Source organism: Scyliorhinus torazame, unplaced genomic scaffold (assembly GCF_047496885.1).
Source record: "Scyliorhinus torazame isolate Kashiwa2021f unplaced genomic scaffold, sScyTor2.1 scaffold_1187, whole genome shotgun sequence".
NCBI lineage: Eukaryota > Metazoa > Chordata > Chondrichthyes > Carcharhiniformes > Scyliorhinidae > Scyliorhinus > Scyliorhinus torazame.
In genome coordinates, this window is record NW_027308914.1 from 49,520 (window position 1) to 60,835 (window position 11,316).

Here is an 11,316-nt window from a genome sequence, read left to right on the forward strand (position 1 = left end):
CCTGAGTTCCTCGATGTTCTCAGGGGTCAGCAGTTTTACATTTAGCTTCCACGTCCCCCTGCCTACCCCCTGGTCTTCCTGCAGGTGGCAGTCGGCCAGTAGGAGGCAGTGGTCAGAGAAGAACACCGGCGTTACGTCGGTGGACCTGACCGTGAAAGCTCGGGACACAAAAAAGAAGTCTATCCTGGAGCGGACGGACCCGTCTGGCCGTGACCACGTGTATCTACGCTGCGCGCCGTCTGCAGGGTTGCTGCAGACGTCGAGCAGCTTGGCGTCTTTTACCGTTTCCATCAGGAGTCTGGACGTAGCGTCTAGTTTGCTGTCGGCTTTGCTGGATCGTCCAGCCGCATCGATGATGCAGTTGAAGTCACCACCCAGGATGACCGGCTTGGAGGTGGCCAACAGCAGTGGGAGTTGCTGAAGAACTGCCAGCCGCTCACTTTTTACGGCCGGGGCGTACACATTAATAAGTCTGAGAGGGGTGTTTTTGTGTTTCACGTCTGCTACGAGGAGGCGCCCGCCCACCACCTCCTTAACGTCGGAGATGGTGAAGTTGCCTCCCCGCAGCAGAATACCCAGGCCGGAGGAGCGGCAGTCGTTTCCTCCTGACCAGATGGATGGCCCGTGGGACCACCAGCTCGACCAGCGCCTGTAGTTGCTGAGGTGCGGAATTCCGCACTCCTGCAGGAACAGTAGGTCAGCTTTTACATTTGCCAAATAGTTGAGTGTGGCTACACACCGCGAAGTATCTTTGATGCTTCGCACATTTATGGATGCAATTTTTAAACCCATTATAAAAAGATAGATTTACCAGTCTCAAGAGTCCAGAGTCTATACAGTTGGCTGTTCCAGCTGTTGAATGTTCCCCAGCATGCCGGTGGTGCTCGCAAACTTTAGCACAGTTGCAGGGCTGAGAAAACTGTTCTGGTCCGTACTGGCCCCGTGATTTGGATGCAGATGCATTGGGGGGGTGGTGTAGCCCTGGGGTTCGTCGTGGCAGTCAGTAGGTGTTGGGGTTGCAGGCCGGTCTTCACCTGGGTTGTTGCTGCTCGTTGCTATCGGGGGTTGGTCTGTGACCTTGTTTTCTTCCCGGTCGGTGGTCTGGGGGGTCTGTGCCTTCCGTTCCATGTTGGTGCTTTGCCTCTTTATCTGAGGCCGATTCTTGTCCTGTTTTCCCTCATCGGATGAGGTGTCGGCACTAAGTGCGCCGGCTGAGAGGTGTCGCTTTTTGCCACTACCCCTCAGAGGGTTCTTCAGTTTGTTTTTTTGTTTCCTCTTACGTTTGTCCCTGTTCACGGTTTCCCAGGGCTCTTTATTCTTTGTCCCATCCTCTTCCTCTTCCATTGAGTGTTCCTCATCAGATGGGGCTGGGGTTGGGTTGTCAGGAGGTGCTGGGGCCTCCTCTTTTTGTTTGGGGGCCCTTCTGTTGCTTTTCCTCATTCTGAACCGTGGTGTCTTTTTCGGTGGAGGGTGTATGCACCTCCTCTCTGGTCGCCTTTTTAACTCCGCTGCTGATGATTTCAGCGTATGTCGCCCCGCGTTTCGGGCAGGCCCTGTAAAGATGGCCGGCCTCCCCACACAGGTTGCAGCACTTGTCTTCTTTGCAGTCCTTAGTCATGTGTCCCTCCTGCCTGCAGTTCTTGCAGAAGGTCACACTGCAGTTTGCGGCAACATGCCCCGTTTTGCCACAGGTGTGGCATACACGTGGCTGTCCCACGTAGTAGAGGTAGCCACGATTTACTCCAATAGCGAAATTGGAGGGGGGATGCAGGATGGCTCCGTTGCTGTCCGTTCTTAGGGTCACCTTGACCTGGTGCTCACTTGTCCAGATGCCGAAGGTGTCTTTCACTTGCACGCTGTCACTTTTCAGCTCAGCGTACCTGGCGAGGAACGTGAGCACATCAGATACAGGGACGTGGGGGTTGTACGTGTGCAGTGTAACAACCCGATTTCGCTGTGCCGGTAGCGTAAACAGAGGTTCCGCAGTCAGGATCGACAAGGGACTCTGGTTACCTTTTTCCTTGAAGACGTTCAAGAATTTGATGCACGCTGCGACGCTCTTGAAGGTGACATCAAAGAAACCATTCTTGGGGAAGTTTTGCAAGCAGAAGATCTCTGTTGCTTTAAACCCACAGCACTCGAGCAGCACCTTCTTCACGAAGTGTTTCCGGTCCAAAGGTGACTCTCCATCCGTTTTCTTCACTGTGACTCGGACAGTGTTTCGCACGCCCCAGCCTGGTGGTCGGGATGCAGCTGCATCCATAGCTCGTACGTTGGGTGTGAAACTGTATCGGCGTTAGGCCTAAACCCGAGGTTTAGGCCAGCATGTAGATCCACCAATAGCAGCCAAGCTCCAAACGTTTCTTCTTTGACGACTTCAATGCCTCCGAGTTCTCCAATCCACGATCGACATGGAAATCCTCAGCTTCCCTCGATCAAATGAGACTACACTTGATCTTAGCCAAAAGGCCGAGAAGCGGAGTAATCCACATTCAACAGTGAAATGATGTGGAGATGCCGGCGTTGGACTGGGGTGAGCACAGTACGAAGTCTTACAACACCAGGTTAAAGTCCAACAGGTTTGTTTCGATGTCACTAGCTTTCGGAGCGCTGCTCCTTCCTCAGGTGAATGAAGAGGTATGCTCCAGAAACATATATATAGACAGATTCAAAGATGCCAGACAATGCTTGGAATGCGAGCATTAGCAGGTGATTAAATCTTTACAGATCCAGAGATGGGGTAACCCCAGGTTTGAGAGGTGTGAATTGTGTCAAGCCAGGACAGTTGGTAGGATTTTGCAGTGAAATGGGTGGTCAATTTTGAATTTGTTTGCTTTCCCCCTTGTGCTTGTAAGATGAGGGTGATGATGCCTTTTGTCATCCTTCATCATACCGGGGCCAGGTCGAAGCTGAGTAGCAGCAGCCACTTGACGAAGCGTTTTGTTGTGTGATGAAAGAAATGTGAATAAAGTGTATATTTGTATGTGTTTGAGCTGTTTTTTGACTTTGAAATTCCCCATAAAGGGGTGGTGTGCACCGTTCCTGGAGATACTGCAATACCAGGTCGATGCGTGGAGTGGACGGAGCAAGCCCCTATTCCATCTCCCTGCTCCAAAAATCAATTTAATATATGGTCCCCAGATAAGGGACGTATCAGATATTAAACTGATAAGAACAGATTTTTTTTTTTTTTTTTTTTCAAAAAAATATACTTTATTCATAAAAATTTATCATGAGCATTACAGAAACATTTCAAATTGTCTTGACTGTACATTTCCGGCAGGGTTACATGTTGCCTTGACTTTCTTTCATTCAATTTTGATATTGTCGTACACATATCACTCTTTACATTACAATTCCTTCTTAAATATTTACATTGTCATGTTTGTTTTTGTACATTGGAGTGTTGGTTGCCCAGACCGAGGGGCTTTACACTGTTACGCTCCCCTCGGTGTACATTTGCTGGAAAGACTTTACACAGTGGTCTTTCCCCATTGCGCCTTGGCGGCAGCTGCCCCAAGCTTGAGTGCGTCCCTCAGCACGTAGTCCTGGACCTTGGAATGTGCCAGTCTGCAACACTCGGTCGAGGACAATTCTTTGCACTGGAAGATCAGCAAGTTTCGGGCAGACCAAAGAGCGTCTTTTACCGAGTTGATGACCTTCCAGCAGCAGTTGATATTTGTCTCGGTGTGTGTCCCTGGAAACAGTCCGTAGAGCACAGAGTCCTGTGTCACAGATCTGTTTGGGATAAACCTTGACAAATACCACTGCATCTCTCTCCAGACCTTCTTTGCAAAGGCACATTCCACAAGGAGGTGTGTGACCGTCTCATTTCCCCCACAGCCACTCCGAGGGCAGCGTGCATTGGTGCAGAGCCTTCGGGTGTGCATGAAGAATCTGACAGGGAGGGCCTTTCTCACCACCAGCCAAGCTAGGTCTTGGTGCTTGTTTGAAAGTTCTGGTGATGAGGCGTTCTGCCAGATGACTCTGGCAGTCTGCTCAGGGAACCAACCAACGTCCTCCACGGTCTCCTTTTCCCTGAGGGCCTCGAGGACATTACGTGCTGACCACTGCTTCATTGCCTTGTGGTCAAAGGTGTTTTCCTTCAAAAACTTTTCCACAAAGGACAGGTGGTACGGTACGGTCCAACTACTTGGAGCGTTCCGCGGCAATGAGGCCAGGCCCATCCTTCGCAACACCGGGGACAGGTAGAACCTCAGTATGTAGTGACACTTGGTGTTTGCATACTGGGGATCCACGCACAGCTTGATGCAGCTGGACACAAAGGTGGCCAACAGGATGAGCGAGGCGTTGGGTACGTTCCGCCCTCCCTTCTCCAGAGGTTTGTACATGGTGTCCCTTCGGACACGGTCCATCTTGGATCGCCAGATAAATTTGAAGATGGCCCGGGTGACTGCTGTGGCGTAGGGTCGGGTTATGGGCCAGACCTGCGCCACGTACAGTAGCACCGAGAGTACCTCACACCTGATGACCAGGGTTTTGCCCGCAATGGAGAGGGAGCGTTGCTCCCACCAGCCCAGTTTCTGTCTTACCTTTCCTATGCGCTCCTCCCAGTTTTTGGTGCACGCCCCAGCAGCTCCGAACCATATCCCCAGCACCTTCAGGTAATCTGACCTGACAGTGAAGGGGACAAAGGACCGGTCGGCCCAGTTCCCAAAGAACATGGCCTCGCTCTTGCCCCGGTTTACCTTGGCTCCAGAGGCCAGTTCAAACTGGTCGCAGGTGGTCAAGAGCCTGCGTACAGACGCAGGATCCGAGCAGAAGACGGCAACGTCGTCCATGTACAGGGAGGCCTTGACTTGCATGCCTCCACTGCCTGGGATCGTCACTCCTCTTATCCCCGGATCCCTCCTGATGGACTCGGCAAAAGGTTCTATGCAGCACACAAAAAGGGCAGAGGAGAGAGGGCAGCCCTGCCTGACTCCAGATCTGATCTGGAACTTTTCTGATTCCCACCCATTGATTGAGACTGCGCTATAGATGTTTGTGTAGAGCAGTTTGATCCAATTGCGAATTCCCTCCCCAAACCCCATTTTGGAGAGCACATCCATCATGTAGGTGTGCGATATTCTGTCAAAAGCCTTCTCCTGGTCAAGGCTGATGAGGCAAGTGTCCACCCCCCTGTCCTGCACGTAGGCGATCGTATCCCTGAGTAGCGCGAGGCTATCAGAGATCTTCCTGCCGGGTACAGCACAGGTCTGGTCAGGGTGGATCACCGACTCCAGAGCAGACCTGACCCGATTGGCGATGACCTTTGCTAGAATTTTGTAGTCCACATTCAACAGTGAAATGGGTCGCCAATTTCGAATTTCTTCCCTTTCCCCCTTCTGCTTGTAGATGAGGGTGATGATGCCTTTCCTCATGGACTCTGACATGCTGCCTTCCAGAAGCATACTCTCGTACACTTCCAGCAGGTCTGGGCCCATCCAGTCCCACAGAGCCGAATACAACTCAACCGGTAAGCCGTCGCTTCCGGGAGTTTTACTCGTCTCGAAGGACTTGGCGGCCTTTGTCAGCTCGTCCAGAGTTAGTGGTTTGTCCAGGTTTTCCAGCTCGCTGTCGCCTATGACCTCCGTGATGGTCGACAGGAAGGTCTGGGAAACAGTGCTATCTGTTGGCTTCAGGTCATACAGTCCGGCATAAAAGGATTGGCTGATCCTCAGGATGTCAGACTGCGATGACTTTTCAGAGCCATCTTCTTCCTTCAGGCTGCTGATCACAGAGGTCTCTCTGTGCACCTTTTGGAAGAAGAAGCGTGAGCACTTTTCGTCCTGCTCCACGGAGCGGACTCTGGAACGGAAGATAACCTTGGAGGCCTCCGAGGTGTAGAGCGAGGCTTGCTGGCTCTTCACCTCTTGGAGATCCTCCTTGACATCCACCCCCATCGACTGCAGCTGGAGCAAATTTTGCATACTTTTCTGGAGCCTGGACATGACCCCTCGTCTCTCTCTCACCTTCTGAACGCCCTTGAGGATGAAAAACCTCTTGATATTCCCCTTGATTGCTTCCCACCAGAGATGTGGGGCCTCAAAGAGGGGTTTCACGGTTCTCCAACCTTTGTAATCCCTCCTGAGTTCCTCGATGTTCTCAGGGGTCAGCAGTTTTACATTTAGCTTCCACGTCCCCCTGCCTACCCCCTGGTCTTCCTGCAGGTGGCAGTCGGCCAGTAGGAGGCAGTGGTCAGAGAAGAACACCGGCGTTACGTCGGTGGACCTGACCGTGAAAGCTCGGGACACAAAAAAGAAGTCTATCCTGGAGCGGACGGACCCGTCTGGCCGTGACCATGTGTATCTACGCTGCACGCCGTCTGCAGGGTTGCTGCAGACGTCGAGCAGCTTGGCGTCTTTTACCGTTTCCATCAGGAGTCTGGACGTAGCGTCTAGTTTGCTGTCGGCTTTGCTGGATCGTCCAGCCGCATCGATGATGCAGTTGAAGTCACCACCCAGGATGACCGGCTTGGAGGTGGCCAACAGCAGTGGGAGTTGCTGAAGAACTGCCAGCCGCTCACTTTTTACGGCCGGGGCGTACACATTAATAAGTCTGAGAGGGGTGTTTTTGTATTTCACGTCTGCTACGAGGAGGCGCCCGCCCACCACCTCCTTAACGTCGGAGATGGTGAAGTTGCCTCCCCGCAGCAGAATACCCAGGCCGGAGGAGCGGCCGTCGTTTCCTCCTGACCAGATGGATGGCCCGTGGGACCACCAGCTCGACCAGCGTCTGTAGTTGCTGAGGTGCGGAATTCCGCACTCCTGCAGGAACAGTAGGTCAGCTTTTACATTTGCCAAATAGTTGAGTGTGGCTACACACCGCGAAGTATCTTTGATGCTTCGCACATTTATGGATGCAATTTTTAAACCCATTATAAAAAGATTGATTTACCAGTCTCAAGAGTCCAGAGTCGAGACAGTTGGCTGTTCCAGCTGTTGAATGTTCCCCAGCATGCCGGTGGTGCTCGCAAACTTTAGCACAGTTGCAGGGCTGAGAAAACTGTTCTGGTCCGTACTGGCCCCGTGATTTTGATGCAGATGCATTGGGGGGGTGGTGTAGCCCTGGGGTTCGTCGTGGCAGTCAGTAGGTGTTGGGGTTGCAGGCCGGTCTTCACCTGGGTTGTTGCTGCTCGTTGCTAGCGGGGGTTGGTCTGTGACCTTGTTTTCTTCCCGGTCGGTGGTCTGGGGGGTCTGTGCCTTCCGTTCCACGTTGGTGCTTTGCCTCTTTATCTGAGGCCGATTCTTGTCCTGTTTTCCCTCATCGGATGAGGTGTCGGCACTAAGTGCGCCGGCTGAGAGGTGTCGCTTTTTGCCACTACCCCTCAGGGGGTTCTTCAGTTTGTTTTTTTGTTTCCTCTTACGTTTGTCCCTGTTCACGGTTTCCCAGGGCTCTTTATTCTTTGTCCCATCCTCTTCCTCTTCCATTGAGTGTTCCTCATCAGATGGGGCTGGGGCTGGGTTGTCAGGAGGTGCTGGGGCCTCCTCTTTTTGTTGGGGGCCCTTTTGTTGCTTTTCCTCATTCTGAGCCGTGGTGTCTTTTTCGGTGGAGGGTGTATGCACCTCCTCTCTGGTCGCCTTTTTAACTCCGCTGCTGATGATTTCAGCGTATGTTGCCCCGCGTTTCGGGCAGGCCCTGTAAAGATGGCCGGCCTCCCCACACAGGTTGCAGCACTTGTCTTTTTTGCAGTCCTTATTCATGTGTCCCTCCTGCCTGCAGTTCTTGCAGAAGGTCACACTGCAGTTTGCGGCAACATGCCCCGTTTTGCCACAGGTGTGGCATACTCGTGGCTGTCCCACGTAGTAGAGGTAGCCACGATTTACTCCAATAGCGAAATTGGAGGGGGGATGCAGGATGGCTCCGTTGCTGTCCGTTCTTAGGGTCACCTTGACCTGGTGCTCACTTGTCCAGATGCCGAAGGTGTCTTTCACTTGCACGCTGTCACTTTTCAGCTCAGCGTACCTGGCGAGGAACGTGAGCACATCAGATACAGGGACGTGGGGGTTGTACGTGTGCAGTGTAACAACCCGATTTCGCTGTGCCGGTAGCGTAAACAGAGGTTCCGCAGTCAGGATCGACAAGGGACTCTGGTTACCTTTTTCCTTGAAGACGTTCAAGAATTTGATGCACGCTGCGACGCTCTTGAAGGTGACATCAAAGAAACCATTCTTGGGGAAGTTTTGCAAGCAGAAGATCTCTGTTGCTTTAGACCCACAGCACTCGAGCAGCACCTTCTTCACGAAGTGTTTCCGGTCCAAAGGTGACTCTCCATCCGTTTTCTTCACTGTGACTCGGACAGTGTTTCGCACGCCCCAGCCTGGTGGTCGGGATGCAGCTGCATCCATAGCTCGTACGTTGGGTGTGAAACTGTATCGGCGTTAGGCCTAAACCCGAGGTTTAGGCCAGCATGTAGATCCACCAATAGCAGCCAAGCTCCAAACGTTTCTTCTTTGACGACTTCAATCCCTCCGAGTTCTCCAATCCACGATCGTCATCGAAATCCTCAGCTTCCCTCGATCAAATGAGACTACACTTGATCTTAGCCAAAAGGCCGAGAAGCGGAGTAATCCACATTCAACAGTGAAATGATGTGGAGATGCCGGCGTTGGACTGGGGTGAGCACAGTACGAAGTCTTACAACACCAGGTTAAAGTCCAACAGGTTTGTTTCGATGTCACTAGCTTTCGGAGCGCTGCTCCTTCCTCAGGTGAATGAAGAGGTATGCTCCAGAAACATATATATAGACAGATTCAAAGATGCCAGACAATGCTTGGAATGCGAGCATTAGCAGGTGATTAAATCTTTACAGATCCAGAGATGGGGTAACCCCAGGTTTGAGAGGTGTGAATTGTGTCAAGCCAGGACAGTTGGTAGGATTTTGCAGTGAAATGGGTGGTCAATTTTGAATTTGTTTGCTTTCCCCCTTGTGCTTGTAAGATGAGGCCTTTCGTCATCCTTCATCACACCCCGTAGAAGCTGAGTAGCAGCAGCCACTTGACGAAGCGTTTTGTTGTGTGATGAAAGAAATGTGAATAAAGTGTATATTTGTATGTGTTTGAGCTGTTTTTTGACTTTGAAATTCCCCATAAAGGGGTGGTGTGCACCGTTCCTGGAGATACTGCAATACCAGGTCGATGCGTGGAGTGGACGGAGCAAGCCCCTATTCCATCTCCCTGCTCCAAAAATCAATTTAATATATGGTCCCCAGATAAGGGACGTATCAGATATTAAACTGATAAGAACAGATTTTTTTTTTTTTTTTTTTTTCAAAAAAATATACTTTATTCATAAAAATTTATCATGAGCATTTCAGAAACATTTCAAATTGTCTTGACTGTACATTTTCGGCAGGGTTACATGTTGCCTTGACTTTCTTTCCTTCAATTTTGATATTGTCATACACATATCACTCTTTACATTACAATTCCTTCTTAAATATTTACATTGTCATGTTTGTTTTATACATTGGAGTGTTGGTTGCCCAGACCGAGGGGCTTTACACTGTTACGCGCCCCTCGGTGTACATTTGCTGGAAAAACCTTACACAGTGGTCTTTCCCCATTGCGCCTTGGCGGCAGCTGCCCCAAGCTTGAGTGCGTCCCTCAGCACGTAGTCCTGGACCTTGGAATGTGCCAGTCTGCAACACTCGGTCGAGGACAATTCTTTGCACTGGAAGATCAGCAAGTTTCGGGCAGACCAAAGAGCGTCTTTCACCGAGTTGATGACCTTCCAGCAGCAGTTGATATTTGTCTCGGTGTGTGTCCCTGGAAACAGCCCGTAGAGCACAGAGTCCTGTGTCACAGATCTGTTTGGGATAAACCTTGACAAATACCACTGCATCTCTCTCCAGACCTTCTTTGCAAAGGCACATTCCACAAGGAGGTGTGTGACCGTCTCATTTCCCCCACAGCCACTCCGAGGGCAGCGTGCATTGGCGCAGAGCCTTCGGGTGTGCATGAAGAATCTGACAGGGAGGGCCCTTCTCACCACCAGCCAAGCTAGGTCTTGGTGCTTGTTTGAAAGTTCTGGTGATGAGGCGTTCTGCCAGATGACTCTGGCAGTCTGCTCAGGGAACCATCCAACGTCCTCCACGGTCTCCTTTTCCCTGAGGGCCTCGAGGACATTACGTGCTGACCACTGCTTCATTGCCTTGTGGTCAAAGGTGTTTTTCTTCAAAAACTTTTCCACGAAGGACAGGTGGTACGGTACGGTCCAACTACTTGGAGCGTTCCGCGGCAATGAGGCCAGGCCCATCCTTCGTAACACCGGGGACAGGTAGAACCTCAGTATGTAGTGACACTTGGTGTTTGCATACTGGGGGTCCACGCACAGCTTGATGCAGCTGGACACAAAGGTGGCCAACAGGATGAGGGAGGCGTTGGGTACGTTCCGCCCTCCTTTCTCCAGAGGTTTGTACATGGTGTCCCTTCGGACACGGTCCATCTTGGATCGCCAGATAAATTTGAAGATGGCCCGGGTGACTGCTGTGGCATAGGGTCGGGTTATGGGCCAGACCTGCGCCACGTACAGCAACACCGAGAGTACCTCACACCTGATGACCAGGGTTTTGCCCGCAATGGAGAGGGAGCGTTGCTCCCACCAGCCCAGTTTCTGTCTTACCTTTCCTAGGCGCTCCTCTCAGTTTTTGGTGCACGCCCCAGCAGCTCCGAACCATATCCCCAGCACCTTCAGGTAATCTGACCTGACAGTGAAGGGGACAAAGGACCGGTCGGCCCAGTTCCCAAAGAACATGGCCTCGCTCTTGCCACGGTTTACCTTGGCTCCCGAGGCCAGTTCAAACTGGTCGCAGGTGGTCAAGAGCCTGCGCACAGACGCAGGATCCGAGCAGAAGACGGCAACGTCGTCCATGTACAGGGAGGCCTTGACTTGCATGCCTCCACTGCCTGGGATCGTCACTCCTCTTATCCCCGGATCCCTCCTGATGGACTCGGCAAAAGGTTCTATGCAGCACACAAAAAGGGCAGAGGAGAGAGGGCAGCCCTGCCTGACTCCAGATTTGATCTGGAACTTTTCTGATTCCCACCCATTGATTGAGACTGCGCTATAGATGTTTGTGTAGAGCAGTTTGATCCAATTGCGAATTCCCTCCCCAAACCCCATTTTGGAGAGCACATCCATCATGTAGGTGTGCGATATTCTGTCAAAAGCCTTCTCCTGGTCAAGGCTGATGAGGCAAGTGTCCACCCCCCTGTCCTGCACGTAGGCGATCGTATCCCTGAGTAGCGCGAGGCTATCAGAGATCTTCCTGCCGGGTACAGCACAGGTCTGGTCAGGGTGGATCACCGACTC

At 51.8% G+C, this 11,316-nt stretch overlaps 2 non-coding genes across 2 annotated transcripts; both read right to left on the bottom strand.

The window, feature by feature from the left end:
* Positions 1-3,026: 3,026 nt before the first annotated feature.
* On the bottom strand, positions 3,027-3,210 carry LOC140407119 (U2 spliceosomal RNA). Its single transcript, XR_011939462.1, has one exon. It is a non-coding gene; the product is annotated as a U2 spliceosomal RNA (small nuclear RNA).
* A 5,889-nt stretch (positions 3,211-9,099) lies between these two features.
* On the bottom strand, positions 9,100-9,284 carry LOC140407120 (U2 spliceosomal RNA). The gene has a single exon (XR_011939463.1). It is a non-coding gene; the product is annotated as a U2 spliceosomal RNA (small nuclear RNA).
* Positions 9,285-11,316: the final 2,032 nt, after the last annotated feature.